The 25,711-nt window shown below is 39.4% G+C and overlaps 1 long non-coding RNA gene across 1 annotated transcript; it reads right to left on the minus strand.

The window, feature by feature from the left end:
• Positions 1–18,485: 18,485 nt before the first annotated feature.
• LOC115035203 (uncharacterized) lies at positions 18,486–24,610 on the minus strand. The gene is made up of 3 exons (XR_003840306.1): positions 24,450–24,610; positions 24,240–24,317; positions 18,486–19,010 (listed from the first exon to the last, which is right to left on the minus strand). It is a non-coding gene; the product is annotated as an uncharacterized LOC115035203 (long non-coding RNA).
• Between the last annotated feature and the right edge of the window lie 1,101 nt (positions 24,611–25,711).

The following is a 25,711-nucleotide window of genomic DNA, read 5'->3' on the forward strand; positions in this document are numbered from 1 at the left end:
TAACTCTCAAAATGTTTAACCTGTGGATAATGAAAGATACTCCCCCCCCCCCGTCAATGTGCTCTGATATACTGAGATTTCACTGCCTTTGACATCCAGACAGGAAGGGAACTACATTTTACAGAACAAATGCCTGCACAATTCCTGCAGAGTCCCTCTTCCTCAAACATGAGTTTATAGTGACCTTATTCTGCTTTATTTTAAAATCTCCTATAGTAATCCTGGCGGGATTGAAGATTTGCAGTGATATTTCTATAGCCTCCTGGGAACGTAGAGTGCATCTTTTCCAGCACTATTTTAGCATTAAGTCCCCTTTGCTGTCAACCCTCTAGTATCCCTCATGTCCTCAAATCAATTGGCTATTTGTTGGTACTGCAGCAGCTCCAGGCTGTGCATCTTAACAGCGTCATAGATAAGACTGTTACTTCTCTGCTCTTTTAAGAAGAGAATTGTATATTAACAAGTATTGATCAGATGGGCAAACACTAGGTGAATTCTTAAATTTAGTGTTCACCTTTAAAGGGGAATGTGCCTAGAAACATGAGGGAATTTAAACCTGCGACATTAATGGCACTCTCTGTTCCACATTTCCTGCATGCTTCACATAAGCACACTAATCCCCAGCAATTTAAATCACCTGTGAAACCCACCAGGTTTGAAAGCCTGTGGCAGGATTTCCACTAGAGAAGCCAGACATGTCACACCTCTGATAAGCATGTTTACCTGCCTGACGCTCACCTCTCTGGATTTCCACTGTCCCTTTCACCTCTAAGTAGGCAGATTAGGTGGTCTGTTAAACCCGCAGGAAGGCACTTATTTAGAAATATATGAAAGGCCAAAGTAAGCCAGGCTAATGACCGATGCAGTGTCACCGACGCACTCTTGGGTCTTTTATCATTCTGTGGATAGGACCCCCGTCCTCTGAGTAACCCTCATTATATCAGAGCTAATGTTGGGGATGAGGATGTTCAAGTGATAAAGCACCATCACAGTCCTTCATTATACAGAAAGAGAAACAGACTCGGTGGAATTGTGCTCGACCTGTAAGATAAATGCAATGGACAGAGAATAACTCCAATTTTAGAGACTGTGCCATATCCTGGTGTCTGCATTCTGCGTCTCAGAGGACAGCCATGTTCACTGATTGGCCATGGGATGGCAGTCTTGGTATTCTGTGGAACTAAGCCTGCTGCCTGCTGCTTGTCGCTTTCTGCGTCATTAGTCTTCTCACTGTGCCTCCACCAGGCTTCATTTCGTGGTGACTATTGACTGAATAAATGTTTATTGGCTGTTATTTAGCCGATTATTTTTCTATTAATTATAACAACATTAATAATGCCATTATTTAAATCTTTGTTTTTCTTATTCATAAATCAAGAACAAGTTTACTTGGACAGCCCTCAGTAACTGTTTGGACACATACCATACTGAAAACAAAGGAAGACCAAACACTGTTCAAAACATTTGTTTCTGAAAAATGAAATATATTATTCACTCTGCTCTCGCACATGTTGAGTGAAATATTTACCGACAGTGACCAAGGAAAGTAAAAAATATAATAGTTGCTGGCCACTTTCAGAACAGCTAGTATTGAACACTGGATTACACAAATATCAAATCTGACTGCATTTTCAGCCCATAAACGTGTATTGCTGCTTCAAAATAAGATGCCAAACCTATCTGGACTGTTTTGAAAGATCAGCCCCCCACTCTCTTGCACGGCATTGTTCAGTTATAATAACAACCTATCAACAGCTGATTGTCAGTGGAAGAAAGAAAGAAAGCCTTTTTGAACCATCCCTTATTTTCTCTTTGATAATCACCCTTTCAAAAGACTGAGATGCTCCATCAGCAGAACCTCGGTGCAGATGTTTTTTTTTGTGGTTTTTTTTTGCATATAGGTGTACGTGGGTGTGTGTTTGTGTGCATCTGAAAATTAAAGACCACTGTGGGTAAGAGTATAATGGAATCCAATGGAGAAATTGCTGTGCTCACTACTTCATAACAAGATGCATTGCCAGGGCATTGGATCAATGGGAATAGGTAACAAATGACATCAGAGCATCGACATAAATAGATAAATTCTTAATGGCTGAAATAAAGTTAAAAACATTCCATTTTCAGTGCTATTTTTCTAAACCATTTATTTTGACTGTGTACCATTTTGTGATATACTTTTAATTTGAAATGCCCATGAGGTGCTAAAATGGGATATGAATTTCTAGACTTTTTTTTTTTTTTGGTCCTGAATAAATTTCTATGTTGAAACACTAGACATATCTTTTTTTTTTTTTTTTTTTTTCATCGCTGAGCCTCAATAAATAAAAAGTTTGAGGGCAATATCTCAGTGGATTCTTCGCAGATCAGCAACACCTCACAAAATATAACAAGATACCCAAAACTAGAAGGTGCTTTTATTAAAATTTCACAAGTTGTAACAATGGGAACCACTTCTTTAGGGCCTGGTTATTGTAGACATTGATAATATAGGTAAAGGCTCTTCCTCTTACAGTGGCTGTATTTCCAGTTAGCCTGTCCAATATGTTCTCAGTTGTATGCTGAAGGACATACACTGAATGAATCAACTGAATGATGAGATACTAATAGCTGTGAGAGCATTATTTCCTTCAATGGTTATAAATTGAGCAGAAAGACTTCATAATGTCAGAGCCCACTTGTGTTCCACTTGCGGCCTAATTATGCCTGACTGATGTTTGTGAAAAGGTAGAGTTTTTAAAGCCAAAGCTGGAAAAACCAAGTTGTGATATCTTGATATAAATCTTGGAGCAGCTACATAAACAAGCAACATTTTTTATAGACGCGCAACTCTTATTCCCACATATCACCATGGAAGTTTATGGATTGTCTGAGCTGAGACTGGCAGTGTGCACAAATTAGCGCTGTCCTCCTGTACTCAGTATCACAGAGGACACAAACACTGATGTAACTCTTCACTGCGCCTTAAATTGATGAAAGAACTATTCTAGCAAGACCGTTAAAGCAAACACTATGAATTGGAATATGTCATGCAATTCATGACATGAGCTCCGACAGTTGAAGGTAATGTGTTCAATAAAACCCATCTCATCTTCAGCAGACCTGATCAAATCCTGACTCAGATGAACAATAACATTAGAGGAAAGTCTATCTAGCCTGTCAGAAAAAAAAAATTATAACCAACTAAATGACAAAGTTGTTAAACAAACATATAATATAATATATTATATAATATTTTGCGGCCGTGATTTATGAAAGCAACGACAAAAAATTGGCGCACTCTTTTACCTAAACAGCCTAAACAATAGTTCAGGGAAAGGTTTACCACGTACCCCAAACGGCAAGTCAAATGTTGACAGCAGAGAGTGCCTGCGGTCAAGTATTTGTATTTTATGTCCTTAAGTGAGATAAGCAGTTTCTGAAGTCATTGCCACTGTAGACGCAGTGTGGCATTGCTCTTCCCAGAGAGCTTTCCTCTGGAACACACTCACTTTGCAATGAATAGGCAAAAAAGATCTGCTGACAGTAGCGACAGGCCACATGAGTGCCATCCAAACCCACATGGTATCCATTAAATAAAAGGGTAAAACTTTGTTATATATATATATAAGTTCAATTTTAAGTACATTGCAATTAATTGTTATCCCAATATGTGAAATTTATATATTTAATCACAAACACATACCTTGAAATCTGCTTTAAGCAAACAGCTTAAGTCGTTTTCTCTCTCTTTTTTTTTTTTTTTTTTTTTACAAAACCACCTTTCCATTTTGAAAGCAGTATAGTAATGGGATTATTGCTGAGTATTCTTAAAAAAAAAACAAAAAAAAACCATTATAAATTCCTTGAATTTAAATGAGCAGTTTTACACCTTGTGTGTTTCATCTTGAGCTTCAGTTGTCTCACCATCTGTGGCCCTGCAGCTTCAAACAGACTGCAGGATAAACAAATTGCTGTTTCACTGTTTTTATGATCTCTTATTTTTTAATATTTGCCCTTAAATTATTAGTTAGGGAAGTAAACATGACAACTGCATAAAGTTACAGGATGTTTCTGTACAGGTGAGGGGGGGAAAAGGCACATTTTATTTGTTTCACTTAAATCCTGCCTTTATTCATTTGGTGACACTCCACAGCGACTCCCATCCAGTTAGCATGTATCAGTAGAACATAAACACTGAATGATTTATGCCACATACATACATTATCCATTTATAGACCACAATGACCACATCTCCTTTACAAATGCATGCAATGTTTAAATATTGCTTGTACATACTATATAATAAGGGTTAACCACAATGCTATTATCTGGTGCTGACAGAAAACAGAGAAAAGATTAATGCCTTCACTGGCATATAACCCAAAACAACATACGGTGGCCTTCCCTCTCAGCCGATTAAAGCCTTGTACAGCCATCAGGTAACTGCAGTGTCTAATTTGAGTGTCAGAGTGTAATTACTGTGGCCCGATCCACTGTGGTTAGCTTGATTAAATCTTTTTACAAACACAACCAACCTGTTGCAAAGTAACCAAACAAATGTATGTGCTCTAATGCACACTGGCATGGTTGGCTGTTGCTTTGTCATTTGCATGCAATAGAAATTATCAGGCGACACCGTATTTTAAACTGTATTTAAGGGAAGCTCTGTCAGCTGAGCCCTGGAGCAGATCAGCTTAGCCTCTTACTCCAACCAAAAGCTGTCACCCCAGCCAGGGTCTCAATAAATTTTGGAGGCTTTTCAGCCGGCCCTCACATTCATGCATAATGCAGGATGACAAGAAAGCTTCAAACACTTTCTGTCAGGGTTGGTGGACCTTTTTGCAAGGAAGGATAAGAGAGATACCAGTTCCGATTTCCTGCAAGTCTTCATCAGAGCTTATCAATTTTTACTTAATTGTTCTTTTGATCTTTTCAGGACATGGTGAAATGACAGTGTTATCTTTCAGCAACCATTCTTATCAATACAGCCACTATTAGCTCTAACCAGCACCATTATGTGGCCAAGCCTTGTTGCACGCCCACAGTCGATGAATCCATAATTGGATCCATAATTCATGTTGTAGGAAATAAATATTTGTTAGTTAAGAGTTATGCAACAAAGTCATAACTACGTTACATAGAGGGCTGTGAGTCAAACGAAGAGACTCACAAATGACCAACTGAATCTCTGTTAAATTATTAGATACAAGTGTTTTGTGATGCACACGGTATCAAAGCTAGTCTTTAGAAGCAAAGCATAACTCAAAACGTGAACGTAGGACTGGACAGAAACTAAAACATACTGCCCTCCCAAACACCTCTTTGCAAACGCAATCCAACTTAAAGGGCTGTGCAACTTAAACTGGAAGTGGCAATAATTACACCATCTGATGTTTCTTGGCAGCAGGCTCTCACAACCACAATAACACATAATTCATGTCAAAGGTGGATGAGTAGGCTTGAGAGTAAAGATTCATTAGTAGCTATTTATAATGGCAAACAGCGGGACACAGAAGTACTGTTCACATTTATCTGCATGAGGTCTATGGGCAATGATTGCATCAGGAAATTATGATGTTGTGTGCGGGTCATTAAAGATGAATGAATTCAGGGTCCACAGGGGTGCGTTGTTAGGAACCTCAGCACAGCGGGCCTCCTCACGCTGTGGGCGTACTGCCGCTACACCTGCCTGACAGGTATGGTGAGATGTATGTCGCGTGGCAAAGGACATATCATCCAAAAGTCTTGCACTGATTTGAAAATAAATAACCCCTCAAGTTAAAACTGAGCTGCGGGCCATGTCAGCGTGTTTCTCGGAGGTAGGAGACATCGCCTCAACCTTCATTTAGAGTCTACAGCTGTTCAATTATCTTGGAGGAAACTCGTTTGCTATTCCATCTATTTTTTGCACGCTTTATTAAATGTGTGAGTGGATGCTGTCCTGCTTCTCGCTAAGTGACCACTCATTGTGTTTGTTTGGGAGGTGCTGACCCAACCAGCCGCTGTGGGATTAACTAAAGTTTGGTTCCACAGCTGCACTTTCGATCTCCATGCTAATCAGCAGGCTTTATGTTTCCCGATTGCCTTGCTGCTGGATGGCCTTTTGTACACCTACATAGCAATCTCCCTCAGGTATTAGGGTGGACGCTGACAAGCAGAACATTTACATACCATGTGTGCTCAGGCTTAAAAATTAGACGGTCATTATATAGCTATGGGTCATTTGTGTAACTTAGATATGAAACAGTTATTCAGATTCAAGATATTGGTCTTTCACAGGTAAAATGCTGTCCATCCAGGTCTCTCAGGACTTTGAGGCAACCTTCTGTTCCAGCTTGGATTTTAATGTCCAAAGTGATTTATCATTCCGACTGTGCATCAGCTGCAGTGTACTATGGCATATGAGACATACGTGAATTTAGATGCAGCAGCGATAGCAGCCTGCTGAGGAAGGTTTGATACTCACCCACCCATATCCAGGCCGCTGCCAATCAAAAAAAAAAGCCAAAAGCTATGGCGACCTTAAGAAAAAACCTACTCAGCTCCTACAATGTTGATTTCTATCTGCCGTTCTGCTACGTGGTAACTAGGATGTCAACTTCACATTCTCAGTCTCACTCATCTAACCTTAACCACTGTTGTACATTATACACAAATATGCACACGTACTTTACACAGACATAGATTTCTTTTTGAAATATCCATTTTCTCTGCCATGTTTTTTGTCTTTACTGGGACCACCACCATGAGAGAGACAGAACGGACAGGGACAGAGAGCGGATGTGACATACAGCAATGGGCCATGGGTAATTTTGGAGCCTGGGCTGCTGCCATTAGGCCAAAGTGTTTGTGACATGTGCTCCACTGGTTGAGCTAGCAGGGTGCCCTTGGTGGGCGTCTCCTCTGCAGTCCCCACATCCACAGCAGTACACAGCTGGTACTCCTGACTGCTTTTCCTAACTGGCAGCATGCCATCCCAAATCTACTACAGGTAATACATTGACCGTGGATAATATGCCACACAACACAAATGATCACTTTAATGTCTGTGTGGTGACATTTCTGTTTAAAGTTCACTGAAAGGTTGTCCTGATGCGGTTGGAACAAAAAAATTTCCCCCTCACCTCACACGAGGGAAGCTATGCTGCTAGGGAATTAGCAGCATAGTGATTAGATAGTGGGATTAAACTTTGTTTATGTGATGGATGGGCGCTTCATCTTCATCATTCACACTTCTTCCACCCTTAGAAGGTCATTTTGACTTTGTCACCTCTGTGCTTTTGGTTTTCAGTTTTTAGACTTGCTCGTGGCATGGCTTCAGGGATGGTGATGTTGACTTTTCAGTCCATCTGTTTTTTTTTTTGTTTTTTTTTTTCTTCTTCTTCCTCTTCTCTCACTTCAAACTGAAAAATATCATCAAATGGACTGACATGAAAGGCATTTAGGTTCCCCAAAGCAGGACTTTGATGAGTCTTCCTTGTATTTTCTTACACTAGAAAAAGCATAAAATGTCCACTTATCTAATACTTCTATGAAAGCGTAGCTCTGAAAGAAATACTGATTGAGGCCCTGTCATCCTTGTCTGCATATAATTTTATATTAGCATGCTGAAATTATAAACAATGTTCCCAGGTACCACTTGACATTTATAAAATTTCAAAAGGCAAAACGGAACAAAAAAGTGTGATTTTGTCAAAACGTGAATGAGTAAATCTGTGAGACCAAGGAAGGAACGTTGAAACAGCTAGAAAGAGTGTACATATTCAAATCAAATCAAATCAAATCAGATTTATTTATATAGCGCCAAATCATAATGAAGTTACATCAAGGCACTTTACATATAGAGTGGGCGGGGGCAGGGCATCAGCCTCGACTGGTTGGGTTGAGAGAGGCGGGGGGGGGGGGGGGGGGGGGGGGTAGCGCAGGATGAGAATGAGAGCAGGAGAGCGAGATATTCATGAAGCATGAAGTTCATGGAGATGATGCATGTAATGTATTTCACCATCCACATCCACACATCCACAAAATGTTAACATGACTTGCTGCTGACAGAGGAAGAGAAGGAAGCCTGAAACCCCATAAATACTATCAAAAACATGATGAACAACAAATGCCCTTTGCTCAGGTTGAAAGCTTTATTCTTCAGCTGATCTCGCTCTATATCTTATCTATTGATCTATTACCTATTCAGAGATGGATTTCTGATAAGAAATAGCTAGATAGCTAGGGTGAGATGATACAGATACGGGATGACAAAAATTTCTTTCTTTTGTTCTTTGTTCATCTCTTTGCCAGGCCCTTCTTCAGCCAGGGTCATTATTTCATTCAGAAGGAAACACGGTTCATGGCTATGTAGTGAAATATTCTAAAGGTCGAAGAATTTTAAAGGGGACAAAATGTGCACAGCTACTGACCCCAGTTCAGTACTGATCTGTTTTTTTTGAAGAGGGCAAGAGGAAATCTAAATAAAAATGGATTAAATCCAGTGAGGTAGGAAGCAAGGGCCGGGTCAGCAGGTCCAGGTGTCCTGACTTTGACTTTCATGCAGGAGTTTTTTGAGTGAAGACTCTTTGGAGTCAGTTGTTTTTGGTTTTTAGTTAGTTTTTTTTTTTTTCAGTTGACAGGATATTGCAGGAAGTAAGAATTTTTTAATCGTTGGGACAGGCAGTAAGGTTGAGGGAACTCTTTGGTTCGGTTATCGGTTATTATTGGTAGTTTCAGAAAATATTCAGTTATACCTGTTTCCCAGAAACTTTCTTATTTATATGAATTTACTTTACTGGTACTGTTTTACAGGATCATCAAAGAAATGCAACTGCTACTCCAGACTGAAGGGCTGACTTGACAACAAGGAGGAACCAAGGTGGAACGATTTTACTTATGATTGTAAAATTGATCCACTGTGTTAAACTCACAAACATCTGGTTTGTAAGTGGATCGTTCCCTGCTTGGCTCTCCATGTGATACAAAGTGGTTTTGGATTGATTCATGCTGTGCGTCATTATTTCTACTCACATATATTTGTGTTGAGATAACATCAGTTTTAGCACATTTTTATTGTGTATTAGAATTTGTTTGCGATCGATAAAATGACTTCTCACCAATAACCAGTAATTTACCAGCTCACCAACTCAAATATAACTTTAATTATAACTCAGTGCAAGTTTCAAACTTGCACTGAGTTGACTGGTGGCAAATTGAATTGACAGTTTCAAAAGGTGCAGCCCTCTACATTCAGTATTATGGCCCAATAACTCACACAAAAATCAAGTGTTGAAGCCCAGAGGCCCGTCTCCTCGGCACTGACCATCTGCCAGATGGTGGCAGCATCATGCTACTCCGGACCTCTCAGGGACACGGAGACTGGCCAGAGTCTAAGTAAGGATCAATACATCTAAGCAGTGGGATAACAGTTGAGCTTTCAGCATGACAATGACCTGAAGCACACAGCCAAGAAAACACTGGACACAGTAGCCGACAGACGAGTTTCTGACTGTCCTTGAGTGGCCCAGGTAAAGTCTAGACGTGAACGTCACAGCACATCTGTGGAGAGACCTAAACGTGACACAGACTCTTCCCACTGAAGATCTGCTGCGTAGTGTGAGACAAACTACCCAAATCTAGGTGTACAAAGCGGAGAGAGCCTTGTCCTATGACACTAAAGCCTGCCATTGCTGCAGCTACAAAGTCCTGAATTACAGGTCTGACATTTCAAAAAGATAGATTTCAATTTGATTTAACAACTGTGGAAAATTTGGAGAACATTAATGAGAGAATGGAATGAAAATATAACCCAATTAGGTAGGCAAAAAAATCAAACAACAGTATAAAATAATATTTGTCCCAATATAGCTGTGGACTGTTGCGTTAAAGCAGTCAGTAGAGTGACCGCTGGGCTATTTTTGACAGAGAGCTATTTTATCGACTGGACTTTACTGAGTAACACTTAACAATGGCTCCCTTGAGCCACTTTGGCATTTTAGAGCTCATTTTGGGGTGAGTGCAGGTATGGCTACAGGTAAATCAGGAGTCGTGATGAGGCTAAGCCCTGTCAAAGTGTTACTGGGTAAAAAAAAGGAGAGCAATGAGGTAAATGGTCAAAAACGCAGCCTCTTTGGGAAACACCATTAGCCACCAGCTGTTTCCCTGTCTGTTATACCGCGGCCAGGCAATCTGCCTGTCTTTCATGTGGAATAACCTTGTTTATCCGAACACTTTCAATACGTTCACAACAGCTTGGGGAATGATAAAAAAAAAAAAAAAAAACAGACAAAAAATAAAAAGCATAGAAAGAGACAGAAAATGTGGCATCTTGATTGGTTTGTCACCACATCTCTTTCAAATCTTTCATTTATCATACTAGATTAAATTGTTACAGCGGATGTGTCGAGCAACAGACTTTAAATCAGCGTCAAAAGAGCAGGAAATATCTAATTAAGGGCAACAAACACAATGATGGTCAAGTTGGGCAAGTTTCATTGTGAATGTCTAAAACTGACTGGAAGGAAGAAATTGGTTCGTGACTAAATGATATTTTGGTGGATAAATGTTAATAATAACTGCTTTTGGAGTTTTATAGCTACAGTAATGGGGCACATTTATCCACATGTCTAGTAATCTAGACCAAACTTAATAAATCAAAATAATTTATGAGTGTCTAAGTCATAGTTAGAATCTAAATTTGGCAACACCTTAATTTATTATTTTAAATTATACTTCACCACTTTATAATGATAATATTTGTGCATAGTACAGAGCTAAAGTCTTGGTTATTATTCAGAAATATGCAAGAGCCTCATCGCTGATTAAAAGTATTATATGTTATTAGTTAATTGCCAGGTCATATTTCTGAAATTTGTACAAAGTCAGGCTAGCAATAATAACGCTGGAATAACAATACACAATAATAACAACAATAATGACTATAAACAAATTATGCAGTCCATACTAATCACACACACACACACACACACACAAACAAACAAAAAAACAAACATAAGATGGACATCAGTCTACTCAGAGGTACTAGTAGGAAGTCTTGTTTCCCATCCCAAGTCTTTAAAATGGAGAAGTCATGTTTTATTGCTCAGCTGTGTGCAGCATATTGATCTGCACCATCCCGCCTTGTCTCTCTCGCTCTCTCTCACTCTTGCTCTCTCATACATACACACCTATACAAACACATTGACAGCAGGCCCATCTGTCTCAGCTGGACTAGCCTTTGGGAGCATGGGGTGATATCCTGTTGTGGGAGGTTGTGGCTCAGGAGGGAAAGTGGCTCATCCACTAATCAGAAGGTTGATGGTTCAGTCCCTGGCTCCTCTGGGCTGTGTGTCAAAGCGTCCTTGGGGAAAATACCTCTACCCCCAAAATTCCCTGATTTATAATCAGTGTGTGACTTTGTGTGTGTGTCTGATAAAAGAAATGGAGTCTGCCATGCATCGTGCATTGAGTGGTCAGTACAACTAAACTGCAAGAAACAAGGGTGGTCTTTTTACCTTTGTCATGCCATAAAAAAACTCATAAAGCTTTTATTATCTCCATGAGAGTCTTACCCAGACTCCTCTGTGTGTCTGTCTTTCAGGATGATCGGTGTGCCTCCACCTTACTTGCCAGCCAATCACAATAGTAATTGTTAAACAAAGGGTGAAGAAATTGAAATTAGTGTAATACTGTCGCACACATAAAAGGTAAAATACCTTTTTACTACTCTTTATTATTGGTTATTTCTGTCTTTTCCACTGTTGAGACACTGGACAAAGTTGAATTTAATGCAAGTGGACTTAGTTGTACATTCTTCAAAAATCGAAAGCTAGATTCAACTTCTTCAGAGAACTATGACCTGGATGACCTACACAGAACACTGCTGAGGCAGTCAATATTGAGCATCACTGCTCTGGTCCCAAACTAATGCTTCAGTGTACAGTAGTAGGGTTAAAACAGGGACGCAATTTACTTGATATGTGGCAACAAACAGCCTTAAAAAAACTTTGGGTGGTCAAAAGTCTTTCATAAAAAATAAGGAACTTAAAAAATATAAGCCTGCTGCGTGGATGTGGGATTGAGGAGTCATCTCAAAGGAAAATAGCAGGAAATAAGGAACTCCTTATGTTGCTTGTATCTGTGCTTGGTGGCATTCTTGTCTCTCCCAAAGCACCAAACAGAAGGGGAATAAAAGGGAGAAAGTCTTTAGTTGTGGAAGAGTTTTCTTTTTTTTTTTTGGTTTTGTTATGATGGATAGTGCAGAGTGCATGACATGATGTCTGTCTCTGGGAGTGCTGTTTTGTGACCAGTGGGGTCGCTCATTGATTCCCAGCCATCTCTACTAAACCACTAATAAGACACTTGGCATTTTCCTTGGTGCTAGATTACTCCCTTTGCGAGCTTTCTCTACCCTGTTCAGTTATTGGTGAGCAAAAGAGGGTGAGAGAGGGAGAGAGAGAGAGTATGTCTGAGTGTGTGTTCATATGTCTCCCTAAGATAGGTTTTGTATCTTTTTATATCTCCATGTACATTTCTGCACCCATACATGACTGTGTGTGATAGCCTTACTGTAGGTCTCTTGTGTTTAGTGTGAAGTGTGCGCACGTATACACAGCTTTGTGTATGTGTCTCTGCATTATCTGTGCATATGGCAGGAAAAGATACATTGCATGAAGCGAGGCTGGATTGGTGCTGGTAAGCATGCATAAATCTTGATGGGGGTAGAGGGTGGGGGTATCAGAGAAGTCTGCAGGGAGGAGATGGTTTGGAATAAAATGTCACCTTGTAGGCCGTTCTAGACTCTGTGGTGTTTGATTCCCCCGGTGAGACCCAGAATGTCATCTTACTTGGACGACCATCATCACTGAGAAGAGCCTGATGTCTAAGGAGGAGGATTAGACGCAGTGTTGGTGATGAGATCAGTGCAGACAGATGGAATATTTATTCAAGCGAGGAAGTGAGAAACCAAATCAAATTGAGATGGAAGCTGACTGTACTGTGTGTACTCATTCTTAACTTTGCTGCCAACTGTTAAAAAGCTGCTGCAAGCTGGAACTGCTGTAAAATCAAAGATATGAATAAATTAGATACCATGTGTTGCTAACTGGCACCCAGCAATACTCACACTTAATGCTGAAATTTGTCACACGGGCCAGTTGGTTTATTAACAGTTTGTCCAATGTGTCATACACCACACTGCTCCCAACATGATTGTCAGAAAAGCTAAGTGCTGCAATTATATCTGTTATCACCAAACAGCAAACCTCGAAGTACAACAGAAGCTTAGCAAATTTAATAGGTGGAGCATCGGTTTGTATTCTTCACTGGCTTTGTGAGCTGAACAGTTCAAACACATTTGTATTTATGAAGTCTAAAGGGCCTCTCACATAACCATGAAAAAGATATACACTAACCCCAGGTTTGGTGTCTCAAGGCCATCGACCACCATGGTAATAAATTTGTCTAAAGAAAAACGATGACAAATAAAGGCCTTTAAATGTTCCTATTTTCTCCACACGTCAGAAAGAATTGATGTCTCACCACGCGCTGCCACAAATTACCCCCAGAGAGAAAAACAACTCACTGCAGACAGCTGAATGTGGGGGATTCACTCCCTCAGGAGGAGTCATACTCAGACTGATAGGCTTGTGTGGAATTCAGTGAACCTGACTGCACCTTTCCACCCACAGGGCTTGACTCCTTCCTTACTGGTGCATTGCAGACACCTGAAGGGAATATTCCTCCCAAGATATCTTTTATTATTACAATTTTTTTTTTTTTGTTTCAAATTGAGATCCTCCTGCCAACTCAATTACAGATGGTACACTTCAGCAACGTGGCTTCTTCATGCCCACGCCTGTGACACAGTAAATTTTGAGACAATACATTCCATATATTACCATTTTTTTTGTTTTGTTTCATTTGGTATGTAAAGTCAAAGATATATACTATATCAAATCATAAAGCAAAGCTCTATGCCCCAAGGCTAAGTGTCTCACTGTCCACAAATCCCGCCTGCTCTTCATGTGTGTCCTGCAGATTGGTTTATTGCATTAACTGATAGCAGCAAAGATGGAGGCATCATGGAGACGTGAAGATGGTGAGAAGGCAACCTGATAAAGAAGACTTTATCTCCAGGGATACACTGCTTTGGATCACCTTCCCTCGCACATCACAGCAGGGAGTGACACATATTTCTCTTCCTCCCAAGCACAGTGAAACCATAATAATCATAAAAGAGACAGATATCCAGAGTAATTTCACTGGAAAAGGGGTTAATAGGGTTACTGATCAATACTACTGGCTAAATCATCTGCCCAAGTGTTGAATTTTTCTGTACTTACTGAATTACTCACTCACTGGTTTGTAATTTAACCGTGCTGGAGGCAAATCTCCCAGACAACACTGATAAAGCGACTTTAATATTGAAGCATTTGGCATGGTGATATATTCATGACCTTTTCACCCTCGCACTTGTTGAGTTCCTGCTCTAAATATTGACATTTCTGTTGTTAGCATTTAAAGTGATTGCAGAGTGATTTGAGTGCCCGTGACCTACATTATTAAGGTGGTTCTTTATATCCCAAAAAAGCACTAGGTAGCCTTCAGACTTGAACATCACAAGACATTATGCTCTCTGGCCTCTCCTCTTGCTTGGGAAATTTCATTGGCCACTTAAAAGTCCTTACTTAGAGACAGTTTCTTCAAAAAACAGCCACATCACAGAGAAAAAAAAAATACTGTCACTGGGGTTCTCAAAGAAGCTCCATATATTCCTCTTATTTTGATGATTACTGCCAGTGAAATGGTTCATTTAAAGCAAAAATACATGTTTAAGTTGTTCTGTCATATGTCCCTTTCACCAATGCTCAGAGAAGGCAAACTCAGCGCTGTAGCAGTTTCAGAAATCTGCACGGATTCTGGGGGTGTTTTGCTTCCTTGAAATTATGCGGCTGCACTGTAGCTAATGTCATTAGTCAGAAAAAATGACAAAAGCTGTTGAGAAATGCTGACACTCTTCCCTATGATTTTCATTTAATCTTGCCCGAGTATTAATCACGAATTGAATGTGCATTAACAAAATGCATATTGCTAGGATATTGCTCCCCTCTCTGGAGCCCCAGTATGCGTACTTTATTTCCACTTTGTCCATTATTATTTCTTGCGCCTGCTTATTTGTGTGATTCAGTTAGTGTACTAGGGCAATTAAAGATTACCTGTGGCATCATCCCACACTTCCTGCATTGAAATCCAGTCTCTCTACCATGGGCAGCCTGTTTGGAACAGTCACCATTCACTGTTTTTATGGAGGAGGTGTTTCCAATTTATGAAGCTGCTCTTTATTGATTGTCGTAGCCTGCAGCATTTCAGGAGAGCAGCTGATGCGGGAGACCGATATCAGGTTGAGCAAAGGCCTGGGGACCTTCCATTATGTTCCCAAAACCTTGAAGGCAGTTTGGAAGGGGAGGTTTCAGTTTAATTAGAGAGGCTTAATGTTTCTTTTTATGAGGCCTATGGGCGCTGCTCTGTTCTTCTTCGCTCTGCCTATTCCAAGTGCCAACATTTTTGTTACAAGAATCAAGTAAAGAAGCTTTGAATAATTGAGGTTTTTAGCTTTTTTTCTTTTTTCAACATTTAATGTTCAGTGGTAAAATGCAATATTAAGTGTATTAATTACAAGAGACCACACGGATATGGTTACTTCAGTAATGCCCATGAAACTATTATTTAATGACGTCACAGTTGAAAATGGCCTTGTTGCATCTGTCAACACATCGTTGAAGTGATTATGCTGATTGATAGTCCTTGCTTTTTTCCTGATACTATGAATATACTGGAAACACACACAGGTTGGCTGAAGCTCAGTCAGAGAGGATTCAAGCAGAACATTTGCAGCTGACCAGATGGTTGTATTACTTTGTCTCAACAGCTTACGTATCAATTTTCCCACTAGGACGTTGTCAGACTGTCAGACTTTCAAAGGTTTTCATGATTCATGGTGGGCAGGAATTTCTGGTAGGTAGCATTATGTGTGTGTCATACTAGGTTCTAATTCTGTCCATAAAATGTGATATTAATATGAACATTCATTATTATTTTACCTGCCAGCATTATCTAGGGTTAGGGTTAGCCGTTTAGGGGGCAGGTGCAGATTATTGATCCAATAATCTTTAGCATTGACTTGGATATTTTTCCACAAACTTTTTTGAATAGTCAAAATAATAATTCACTCAATATTTACATTTTAACACAAAACTGTTTTTTACTGCATTTACTGATAAAACAATACACCAAGACTGCATGTTTGACACACCTTCATATACGACTAATCTAACTGCATCTTCCACCTCAAAAGCCCTCGTGGGCTGTGCGATGTCTGATGATGAAACAATGAAACCTCCAACAGTAAATGTGACATTTTCAGTAACGTTATCTTAGAACACTGGCATCACATTTTCAGTTTTGGATTTGAAATGTAACTATATTTAACTGGACTTTCAATGTATCAAAAAAAAAAAACCATTAGCTGTCATATATTGGTCATAAAATGCTGAATATTAATTTAACATAAACCATATGTTCTCCTCCAAACTCAGTTTTTAAATTTCCTGTTATTTGTACCAGGGGCAAAGATTATTTTTCATTAATCTTAACTCTTACATTTGGCCATAAAACATGATATTTGTAATAAAAGAAACCTAATATATCATCTTAGCTGCCAAGATTTAGCCTATATAATCCAATGAGAAAAAAAAGGAAGGTCATGTAGTAGTGCTCATTCTGACCATGAGTTCATTAATTCATTCATCTTCAACCGCGGTGCTGGAGTCAATCCCAGCTCACTCTGGGTGAGGGCGGGGTCACCCTGGACAGCTCACCAGTCCATCACAGGGCCAACACACAGAGACAGACAGAGACCAACAACCACTCACACTCACACTCAGACCTACAGACAGTTTAGAGTCACCAGTTAACCCAAACATGATGTCTTTGGATGGTGGGAGGAAAGCCACACAAACTCCACACAGAAAGGCCCCAGGCCGGGAACTGTACCCGTGACCTTCTTGTTGTGGGGCAACAGCGCTAACCACTATGCCGCCCTGTGCCGCCCTGCATTCAGTGTTATATCTTTGAAATGAGTCAAATAAGGAACTTAACAATAGGTCTTTGTCTATGTTGTATGTAATGTATGTCTACGCTATTTCCCAAGGAGAGATTATTTCAGGGGTGGAATTTATCTTTTCTCTGCTATTTTTCTTCTCGTTCAGCTCAAAAACATAGTAACTGGCAGTGCAACAAGACCTGGAAAAAATACAGTAGCTCTTTGATCGCTCGTGTTTCTAAAGAATGAGGGAAAAAAATCAAGTTGGGACACTAAACATGCACCCCACTGATGGAATAAGTAAACAAAGTGATGAGAAATTGAAGTGTCCATTTCAGACAAGAAACAACATGCCACAGCAGTAATGGGTACAGCAGGGCTGTGTGGCTTGTGGGCAGGTAATTTCTTCCTTTGTTGGTTTTATGTTTGGTTGCAGGGAGTGCAAAGAGAATTACCTGCCCATTGTTTGTTTTTTACCCAGATAATGTCTGACTCAGTTTATCGGGAGATAAATGTTTTTTGCATATTGTTTTTAGAAAAAAAGGGAACTAAAGTCTATTCTGCTCAGTTGTGTGCTTCATAGAAGAAGAAAACACAAAACCTGAGTGCACATCTTCCACAATGGTGCTTAACGATGCAACCATGAGATCATTAAGTTTCTGATGTTAACAAAACATCTTCAACTTCAACATTTAATCATCAATGTCTGTGTTTTATAAATTGACAATACACATATCTTATTTACATACAACGAGAACGTACAACCTACTTGCTGGGAATGTTTGTTGTACTAAACAATCTTATTATTTTTAATGCTTTCAAGTTACTACTAATTCTTTATTAAATTATAATTTACGACATTAAATTGGTATTTTGGGTTTGGGTTTGCTTTATTTAGTAAATAAATACATTTGCTTTATTTACTTTATTTTTTGGCTACAAGGGCTTTGGTTGATGTAGTCTTCATACTGCAACGGCACATACTGAGCCAACAATGATTTATTTATGTCTGTATTGACTGATTTTCTGTGTATGTGTGAAAGTTAAGACAGGAATGCCTTTGTCAGACTGTTGGTCAGAGCATAAATATCACATTTCAAAACATCTTTTTTGATGACCTGATGTTAAAGTTACTTGACTGAGGCCAAAAAGAAAAGTCTTAAAATACCTCCATGAATAACCCTCCACTGAGTGCTGGCTAATGTTCTGAAGAACACAAATAGTGGCTGATGGCCAAAGTGGCCTGGCGTTTTATGTACAGTCCTTCTGTTTAGCACTGGTGACTAACTGCTGTTGTCAGAAATATGTCATTTCAGTACCCCAATAAGACAAAAGGGAATTTCCTCACAAAAATTATTTCCAAACATGAGCAAAAATTGAACTCATCTGTCTAAAAAACAAAACTCTGAGTTTCCAAAAGATGGACGAAAGAGGAAAATGGATCATTAGGCACAAAGAAGCATGAAGCACAGGGGTACATTCACAAAGACGAACTGACAAAAACAACAACGAGCACAGAGCTTAAAGACACTCAAGGAGAACATGAAACAAGACACAGGTATAACACATGAGAGAGGTGAAGATAATCTCTGTGGTGGAAAACCATAAGACAGGAAGCAAAACCGGAATGAAAAGCAAATCAACATCATAATAAAACAGGATGACACTGAAAGACAACTGAAATCAAAACATAAAGCCCAAACTCATTCGAAAAGAAACAGGCTGAGCCAAATGAGCAGCTCTACACTCACAATGCAGGAGGACTTGACTGAAACTGGTCTGGAGATGAGATGCGTTTTTTTGAAGTGAGCTGCAATATCCATGAGCAGAACCAGACACAGCTGTGGATCAGGCAAGAACCAGCACAAGAGCCAGGAGAGGTGAGCCGAGGGTTTAGGTACAGTAGAGGACCAAAGCTGGACAGGACCAGGTGAATGTGGCAAAACTAGAGCACAGAGAAAACAAATTAGTCAGCAAAATACATTCCCACTGTGGGCTCGGGGGGGTTCATGGGAAATGCCACAGTTAAACCAACTCAGTGTGTGTTCATCCCCAGCCACAGTTGGCTTCTTTGTCAACTCAGAAGTTTTGAGGGTTTTTTTGTTTGGTTGTTTGGTTGGTTGGTTGTTTATTACACCTGTAAATATATACATTGCATGTCTTTAAATCACTTTTCAATAAAGTATATAATCTGTAAAAGCATGATAAAAAAAACCAAACAAACAAACAAAAACAAAAATGTCTGAATAATGCTCACCATAAAAGCCAGCACCAAAGGGAAGCTGCTTGATGGGTGCCGAATTTCATGTCAAGGAGACCAAACTTAATGGTGAATCTGACATTTGATAAGAATAACCTGGGTGTGCATTTCCTGCATTTCCGTCTCGGCACATTTCTCTGAAAATTCACTGGCCTTTGTGAAAGCTCGTGAAGCATTATAATAACCTTGGCTAAATAATACCTTCTCCATTAATACACTGAATATACACATATACAATTAAAACAGCCGCCGCAGCACAACATGATTTTGGGGAGTGGAGGAATCTGCAGCAGAAAATAAGATTGATGTGTGTCTATTTGCACATCTGAATTAGTATGAATAGTAGTTAGCAGGTAAAGAGAACTAAGGGAAAAGCATCGATGAAAATGCTGTTACAAGCTGACAGAATGTTTCTTATGCAAATTTTGGGCTAACATCAGCGCTACATTATCATTTCCTTCTAATCAAAGCGTTGAGTTTTCACAACCAAGTAGGAAATCGGCCACTGCAGCCATCTGGGATATCATCTGTTTCAAATTCAAACCACGGTGAATGCACAGTGTCTCTGTTTAGTTTCTTTTAGCAGCAGTAGCAAAGCCTTGCAGTGATGATCGTACTATTAAGCAAAGATGCTGGTAAATCTGTGTTTGCCAGCATGGGTTACGGCATGTCATGCAGATGACAGGCCAGAAATGATTGTAATGGATTCCAATGACTTTCCAGGATTTATTTTCAATCAGCAACACAGTCGTCAGGTTCCGCTCAGAAAAGATGCAGCTCTTTTTTCATAATCATCACTGTTGTGTATGATGGCTGTGTGTGACGGATTAAATAGGAGGTAGCGAGTCATCAGGCCAGGCAGGATTGTTGCTAGAAAAGTGCCAATTTCATTTTCAGGCTGTGTGCAAGCTTTCGGCCACTTGCATTCATTACTGAAAGCATGTTATTAGAACGCTGATTTTCCTTTCAAATGCACTCTGCAGTGGATGCTTCGCATCACAGGAACAGATACAGTGACATTTATTGGACCAAAAAGTATAGGTTTAGCAGGAATAAGACTCCTTGCCTAAGTTATTTCAAGATTGATTCATAAGTTAAAACCATAAAAATTTCAATTCCAGTTTATTATATTTATATTTATGTTTTTTATTTACATTCACAAAATAATCTATATGTCATCTGTTGGGGCGAATGCTTGTGCAAAGACATTCCACCTCTACATACACAATTATTTTCTATGGATTTTTTTTATTTTCTGTTCATTCACAATGTCAAACAGCAACCTGTATATTGCGAACAACAGGCACAGCGTCTAGAGGAGGAAAATAATGTCACTATGATTGAAAAAGACACTTCTCACTGTCACCACAGGATATATGCTAACCGATTTACCAGGGAGAGGATGGTAGATATTCTGCTTAACATAGCTCTGCTAAACATAAATGAATACCACATCAAATGTGTAAATTACAGCTAAAATTAAACGCAATGGTAATAACATAGTGATACGCGAAACCGATGATTTCACAGAGGAGATGAGAGAAAGCTACCTCAAATGCAATCAACCCACCACACACATCTCATCACAGATATTGGGAAGAAATATGGCATTTAATAAATGGGTAAAACTAAAATGCAATTGGCAAATAATTGGCAAGGATTCTGAATCTTATAAAATACAAGGAATTATTTAACATGTTGGAGAAAATGTAACCATTTTTATAGCGTACATGGTGTTTCAACATGCCCATTTCTGCACAATTCGCTAGGATGGCTTCAAGTAAACATGTTGACATACTGATAGTGTGACATTGATATCAGCTATATATCAGCTCTTTCGATCTGTTAGCCTGAAAACATTAAGTTTGAGTTTATTTACTCAAGATATGTATAAACATCAATGCATGCAGGATAATTGTTGCTGAATAATTTATGATTTCAACTCACTTATCCCTCTCTTTTGTTTTTGTCCTGCTTGCAGACTCGCTTTGTCATGGAAAGTAATTTGTTGGTCCACGACATAAGAAAGCTAGTTCAAGTCTCCCAGTTGTATTTTTGTAAACAGAGCTGACTTTATTAATGCTGTGTATTATCACCAATCATTTTTTATTTTTATTACCTCCCAGTGCTGACATATGTCGATTAATGCCTTTGCTTATTGTCTCCGTTGACACACTTTTGCAATATGGGCCATCGGGTGGGAGAGCTTCCAAAGATTCCTACATTATACTTTTAATGGCCATTTTGAGGCTGAGGTAAATGCCTTTCCTCCGCTGGCAGCTTGCACGCACACGGAACTTTCTGTGATGTCACTGCTGCATACTCTCTGCACAGGAGGTTAATTATAAATTTCATCTGCGCTTGAAAGAGTCTCTCAGAAGGTTTTGGGACCCACTGCTGCAGTGTCCTTTGTAGCATTGGCTAATGACCCCTCATCTGGGTGCTGGCATCTCTGAGATAACAAGGGGCTGATCTGCACACTGCACTGTGTCATGAGTCTTTATTAATATCGCAAAGTCCCCCAACAAACTGCTGGGGATTTACAAACAGTTTCACTGGGTGTCTGGGGAGGTCATTACAATGGGGATGAGTGGCGTCTCCTTGCTCTGTATAGCGCATCCAGCGACAGAAGAGAGGAAAGCGATGACAAGTGTGTGTAGAGAATAAGCCAGGGCCCAGGGAGGGAGATGACCGTAACTGGAGACACAGAAAACAACTCTGAATGAATCGGCAGCATGAAAAGAAGAATGAAATTGGGTGGTTGACCAATCAAAAAGACTTTCTCAGAAAGCAAATGAAGTGTGTTTGACAGCTGCATGGCATTGCAGTTTATCTCCGTGGACTTACACTGCTAATGTTTGCTGAGCTGGTGCTTTTGCACGATCTATCAACAGCGAGTTCAGGTTTCAATCAAAAGTCATATGTGTACTGAACTTTGTTACCGTCTGTGTGGACAACTTCAGGAAAGGTGTTTCTGGCTTTCAGTCTTCAAGGCATTTAGAAATCATGATGGGAATTAACTTTGAAACTGTTTCTTTTAAATGTTATTTTTAATAACACTGGCTGATGAAAGAATACAAGCAACATACGCAATATCCAACCAGTAAGAAACAAGAGAAAAATAATTATTTAAGCGGGCATCAGCCACAAAACTAATTTTGGATGCCAGATATGGTGTAAGTTTTGTCCTCCATTTCAGCCCACTTTTTTTCATCCACCCACATATTGTATTGATGTTTATTTCCCAAAAAGAAGTTCTTCAGATTTTCTTTGTAACTGGTCTGTCATTAAGGACCCGTCCAATTAGAAATCCCAAAACACCGCTAGTAAGATTAGATATTGTCAATGAAACTGAGCCCCGGGATTTCTGCCTCCCGCAGAGACTGGACACTTTATCTCTCAGCGAAATCAGGACATTATAATTACACATTGAGCTGTGGATGTATCACTTAAATAATAACGATAAGGAATGATTAATATGTTGAATGAGTCTAAAGTTATATTTTTAAAATAGACGCCAGATCGGAAAAATCTTATAATTCACCCATTTTTTGACTTCTAGTTTCAATCATGACTGATGATTGAGATTGAGCCCCTTTAGACTGGTCACATTGAGAAAAATTTGATAAAGACTGCAGTGGTTTAATGTCTGAGAATTCGGCTCATCAACAATTGAAGGCTGCTCATTTTCACTCATCCTTGTCTTGCTGATAGTGTGTAACTTGACGATTGTCGATCCTACCCTGCAGCTAAGCAGTCAGCTGCAATGATTGTTAGACAATTTAAAAATAAATCTGATCGGAGACATTACTGACTATGTTCTCCAACTCAACTGTTTTATACCGCCTTCATTTTCTGCTGTTGTTTGCATTTTGAATATCTAGAATTGTGCTTTGAACTTGAAGTCCTTAAAGTCTGAGTGTCAGCCCCATTTAATCATTGTCATTTTTCAGTGTATTATTCCAAAGATAATCCTTCACCAGATTCCTTAGCTGGCATGTGATAATTACTTTGGAACAGTGAATGCAGAAAGTGACGGCAATAACCAAGAACTCGGCCTCCGCGTCATCTGAGCAAGACAAATAAACTGATGTGACTCGAGCTTAGCTTTCCATTCCACAGCTTGAACATAATGTGTATATGTGACGAGATCCAGCCACAGTCCTATTTGTGTATTAGATACAGACTCCCTGATGAGACCTTAATTGTATCTCTCACAAATTCTGTCGCTTGTCAAAGGGCCGCTTCTGTCGATGGTCCTTTGCAGAAGGATAATCAGCTGGGCTGATTGGGCACAGCAGTGCACACCTGTCTCCCCTCCACTGCAGAAACACATTTATCAACATGTCCTTTGTGGCAAGAGCTTTCATGTCAGTTTGAATTCATTTTTTTTTTTTTATGTATAGTTAAGACAAACAATTTAAAGGATTGAAAAGATGAAATCAGATTCCAGAGGTAATAACCTCAGGTGTTTGTCGCCCAGTGAAATTTTACATTGACCAATATGTTTTAATGCTGTCATCAGCAATCAGGCTGATCAGATTTCAACCTTTTTTCTCCTCAAGAACACACACACAAAAAACTCTGTAACTTGATGTCTGGTTACAGAATGAAAAATCCTCAGCAGAAAGAGTCAGATACGAAAAAAGCAAACAGGACCCTGCTGAACTATTTCATTCTGTTTCAATGAACCTGAAAGTTGCTCCATCTAGGGTGATCTCTTACTATCTGATAAATGAAAGCTTATAATGAGCTATTGAACAGAAAAAGTGGAAGAAAAAGCATCCTGATGAGGTGTTGAGGTTACCAAAAAGCTATATTGGTGAAGGTCTTCTGAGAACTGCTGGTAACTTCAGATGTCTTTACAAAGGGTGGATTTTTGAAATAAAAGCTGAGAGAAACACTGATGCATACCTACTTCAGTTGCCAAGGGATTTTGCTTGTCTCATTCTGCTGCCCACTGCGACAGTCCTCTCTAGACAGGCCTGTCCCCTGCAGAAGAGGACAGAGTGATCAGGGAGGCTTGTCAGGCCTGGCTGAACCACATACACTGAGGCCAGCAGTTGCACACTAAATCCTCCTTTTCACTTATGTCAACTAAACTCGTTTTTAGCTACAGCTCACATGTGGTCCCTCTTCCTTTGTCAATCCCCGAGCCATGTTCCAGATGAGCTCATGTACTTCTGACCCATCCAACTCTTCCCAGGGTTTATAGTCAGCATCAGGTCTTGGCCCCCAGGCAGACAGATCAGACCTACAGCTGGTTTTTTGTTATTGCCACGACTCCATCTGAAAAAAAAAAGAAGAAAAAAATGCCCAAAACTTACAATTTCTTCAGTGCCAACAATAAAGATGTAACATAAAACTTCTGTTAAACCACCTGGATGTTGTGCTGTCATTAGGATCAAGAGATATTCCCCTGGAACAGAGCTGTTCAAACAGGGCTCTGTCCTTCTGTTGCTGTACAAAAGGTGTAGTAACAGGTGTATTAGATCACTTCCATTTTTAGTGTGCGGCAGAGCCAAGTGGTAATGACAATCATTGCAAGTTCTTAGCCACTCTGTTTTAAATCCTTGATTTTGAAAAAGGGGTTATTTTCTATTTTATTTGGAGGCAGCTGATCCAGATTCATTGGCATGTTCTGTTAGCAATTTTGAAATAATTGTTGGATAATGCAATTTAAATAAACAGTACTACATCTCTGTATGCTCCAGTGAGATGCTAAAAACAGTACAGACACAGACATGTGTAATGGCTGAATTCACAATCATTCTGATTTTGTCACTACGTCCATCCATGAACAGCAAATTCAAAATGGCTAGTAGACTTGGAACAAATATGATACTACCTAGATTTAGTTTACTAGCAAACTCTTCTTCCGAGATCATAGTTAATGTGACTAAGAATAGACATTGGATTTTAGTAGTTCAAAATGACAGCTTTTTTTCCCCTTTTGGCCTTATTCAAATGCTTTGTGGTGCCCAAACATAACATCAAATAATGCTTTGACTGCAAGTGTACGAGTGTATGCAGAATAAAACTAAACACTCTTGTGTTAATTAAGAACAACCAAGTACCGAAACATCTTGGCCAATTAGGTAAACCGTATATAATTGCAATCAATTCAACATAATGTTGATGGTGATGAAGATACCACCAGAATTTAAGTCACACTTAAATGATAATTAATTGAGAAGGAAAACATCATTTTTATATTGCAAACGTTCCTTTTCTCGCTGTTCAGGTTCAACCCAGAGGGTAATTTACTGACAGCTTGTAAAAGCTGTTATTTTAATAACATTCCGAATATTGAGACCACACACTATGCTGTTGAAGTATTTCTGATATAAAAAGTTGTTTTTGTGGTTGTTTGCACAAACGATATT

This window comes from Echeneis naucrates, chromosome 21 (genome assembly GCF_900963305.1).
Source record: "Echeneis naucrates chromosome 21, fEcheNa1.1, whole genome shotgun sequence".
In the NCBI taxonomy this organism is placed as follows: Eukaryota; Metazoa; Chordata; class Actinopteri; order Carangiformes; family Echeneidae; genus Echeneis; species Echeneis naucrates.